The sequence below is a fragment of the Vicia villosa genome, linkage group LG4, assembly GCF_029867415.1.
Source record: "Vicia villosa cultivar HV-30 ecotype Madison, WI linkage group LG4, Vvil1.0, whole genome shotgun sequence".
NCBI lineage: Eukaryota > Viridiplantae > Streptophyta > Magnoliopsida > Fabales > Fabaceae > Vicia > Vicia villosa.
Genome location: NC_081183.1, coordinates 88,248,419 through 88,252,378, shown reverse-complemented (window position 1 = coordinate 88,252,378; position 3,960 = coordinate 88,248,419). Strand labels below are relative to the sequence as shown.

Sequence of the window (3,960 nt, the reverse complement as noted above, 5' to 3'; positions counted from 1 at the left end):
ATAGAGATTATGAGATATTTCATGTGATGATATGAGTATGATGTGAATATTTTGTTTGTTTGATGGATGACATATTATTGACATATATGATGAGATGCAAAAATATGAAATGTGTTGAATGATGTGAATACATGTATATTCTTATTATTGATATGATGATGATTGGTGTAAATACATATATGTTCTGTAATGATGGTAATGATGATTGGTTTATGATGAATGATGCTGATACATATACGTGCTTGATAATGATGATGATGGTAAGAGATGAGACGATGATGTTCATCGAATCGACAATGTTATAAGTATGTTGTATATGTTTGCATTCATTCATGATCATATGTTGAGGGCTGAATCCGAATGATGTTGTGGACTCAGTGAAGGGCATAATTCCTATTGTGTGGAATTTGTGTTGGCAGGGCCGTATTTTGATGATGTTGGATCGGTCGGTGGGTTATTCCCATTGATGATGTTGGTACCACATGCATAGTGTTAGTTCATTCATATGCATGATTTTTATAACATGATTGGATGTTTTCCAGTGTTATGAATATTGATGATGTGTTGGTTGTAGTAATGATGAAACTTGTCTGAATATCCGTATATGATACAATTGGGTGAATAATGTGACTATGATGTGTTATTGTTTATGATGCAATAATATTTGTTAATTGCGATGAGACTCACCCTTACATGTTGACATTTTCAGATTGGCAAGTAGCGGCTTTTGGATTTGGTGAAGATAGATCATAGGCCAGTTGTTTAAGTATAGCATCGGTGTCAAGCTCTGATATTGTAACATTGGGGAACGCTAGTCTAGAGTCTATGAGGATACTCTATTCTATTGTTATTGTATTAACTTTGTGGGATATCTCATAGATGATGTAATGCTTATCTGTATGATGAATATTCCATTATGTAGAAACATGATTGTGATAACGTGATGATTTGTTCCTAAGTGTAGCATGACAAATGACTTATGAATAAATTGTTTTAAATTGAATTGTGGCATCCTTGTTTTTATGTTTTACTCTGAATTTTTATAATTACCGCAGTTTAGAAGGGTGTTACACTTGTATTGTTTAAGTACAACAATCTACCAATGAGTTTTGATAAGATAAATTTTCATTTAGAAAATTTAACATTAATAGGATTGTATGTATTATAAGAATGAAACCAAGAATTTGAAGCATAGATATGGTCAATAGCTCCTGAATTTATGGTTCAAGATTTCATAGTACAACATTTATAAACAAAAGAATGAGAATTACATTTGTCCTTCAAAGGAGAAGGATCTTTGAATGAATAACAGAAACCCTGATTTGAAACTTCATGGGTTAAAGGTTGAAGAAGAGATGAATTCTAAAGAAGTTTCACTAGTTTTCTCAAATTGATCTTGAGTAAATGGAGAAGAATTATTAGTGACAAATGGTTGTTGGATAGATGTACCATCATTATCATCGTCATCCTCATTTATAGCAACATTGTTAACCATTGAACTTTTTTCAAAGTGAGGTGGAAAACCAAGTTTTCTATAGTAGACCTCAATTATGTGATCAGTCAAACCACAATGAGTAGAGACTTTGGACTTTGAATTGCTATGTTGAAAACTTGAAGTACATGCCTTGGAACTAAACTTCTCGAATCAAAATGCACTGATCAATGCTTGAGAATCATCAATAGAAGAAAAATTTCCTTTCATATTGAAGAATCATTGAAAAAAATATTGTGCATAGGTGGTAATGGATCCATGAGTAGAATTTGTGACCTAACCACAACAAAATTTTAATTTAGATAAATAAGAAACCTGATATCATACAATAACAAACCTGAACATCGAATTCTACAAGTACAGTTGGTAATTGGCGTGTAAATATCCAACTCATCCCAAAGAACTTTCAAAGTAGATTAAAATTCAATAACTATTTTAAAATATTGTTTGAGAATGTAAATTTCTTGTTGTAATTTTGAAACATGAATGAGATCACCTTGATAAAATATTTCTTTTTGGTCGTTCCAAACATTAACTGCATTCTCCATAAACACAATATATTGTGCAGTTGATTCAGAAAATGAAATGAGTAACCATGAATGAATTAGCATATTAAATCCATTCCAAGAATGAAAGGGAGGATTAAAATTTTCATCTGGAACTAGTATGGATCCATCTACAAACTCATGCTTCATTTTTCCACCAAGTGCGCGACACATGTATCGATTCCAAGAATGATAATTATAGCCTTCAAAAATCAATGTGACTTTGACCGATGAAGATCCATCACTTGGATGAACTTAGTATGGACTGCTTTGATCCAACTATGGATTAATGAGAGCTACACGAGGAAGCATTGATGGAGATGAAACAAAGAAAATGAAGAAGAAAGAACAGGTAGGTCGCACAGTGTAACACCCCGATCTTTAACAGCGAGAGTGTTTTTTTTTCTTTTTAAACAACAATAATACAACACAAAACATTCACATATGTATTTTTAGAATTATTAAATTCAAAGTAAAAACTTTTCTGTCTAAATCTTTTTCCATAACTAGGACCACGAAAATGCCTAAGGTTATAAAATATTTTGACCACCTGAATATATCTTCTTACAAAGCATTTGACATCAAGTGAAGGTAAATATCACTTACACATGTAATGATTCTTTTTTAACAACAACATCCCAATAATAGACATGGACAACACTCTCAAACATAACCCTAAGTTGATCTCGAACTCTAAGTCAAGTATGACTTAGTGAAAATGACTCACTATGACATTGAGTCTCAATGATTTCACTCGTCAAAGACATTCACATCTTGCAAGTATTCACGACACAATGATACCCCAGCATCACAACTACTAAAAACCAAGGGCGTGCAGCCCATTCCACAATAGAAGTAAAAGGTCACAATCTAAAAACAACGTATTTAATCGAATACACACATTCAAGCACAACATGACATATAATAATCACATAGTTTATTCCAACCTCTAAAATAATGGACATATAACCTAATGCAGAATCTACATGAGTGTGATACACCTATCAGGCATAATCACACGCATGAATTCTGAAATTTCACCTCTCCGTAGAAAGTCGTAGGTTTGTTTTGTCTTTGAGTCGAGAAACCCTGCGGTCTAGAGGGTCCGGGATTTTGGATTGGGTTGTTATTTTTATAGGAAAAATTAGAGTGGTTCCTCCATCCAGGATTGTAAGTGTTTGAAAATGGGTTTCCTTGGGTATAATTAACTTATTCTGAGCTAGACTCATTCAACAAGTTACAATCAGAGGTTTGATGTCCTTGGATTCCACATAGTTCGCATTCCGATTGGACTACAGCTACTATGGCAGGGTTTTGAGACATATTTTCTAATCTTAGGGTTAGAGCATCCATTTTGGAATTCATCATGTCCATGCAACTTATCTCATGTAACCCTCCTTGGGCCTCATTCTTCTCCACTGTCGCTCGTTCTGCTCCCCATTGATAATGGTTTTGGTCCATGTCTTCAATTAAGGCGCAAGTTTCAGGGTAAGATTTGTTTATCAACGCGCCACCAGCAACGACGTCGATAGACATTTTGGTGTTATAATGGAGTCCATTATAGAAGGTGTGTATGATTAACCATTAATCTAGGCCATGGTGTGGACAAGCTCTTAAAAGGTCTTTATATCTCTCCCAGGATTCAAAAAGTGATTCACCTTGGTTTTGAGTAAATCTAGTAATCAGGTTCCTAAGGATAACGGTCTTGCTAGGGGGAAATATCTAGCAAGGAAAACTCTCCTAAGGTCTTCCCAAGTTATTATTGAGTTGGCGGGAATGGAACCTAACCAGTCCCGTGCCTTACCTCTAAGGGAGAATGGAAATAGTCTAAGAAGAATTGCCTCAGACGTAGCACCATTTGCTTTAAGGGTGTTAGCTAACTAGATGAAAATAGTGTTGATTCGGGTTCTCAGTAGCGAGACC

The 3,960-nt window shown here is 34.4% G+C and overlaps 1 non-coding gene across 1 annotated transcript; it reads left to right on the top strand.

Moving 5' to 3' along the window:
* Nucleotides 1-3,628: 3,628 nt before the first annotated feature.
* LOC131600817 (small nucleolar RNA R71) lies at nucleotides 3,629-3,735 on the top strand. The gene has a single exon (XR_009283424.1). It is a non-coding gene; the product is annotated as a small nucleolar RNA R71 (small nucleolar RNA).
* The last annotated feature ends 225 nt before the right edge of the window (nucleotides 3,736-3,960 follow it).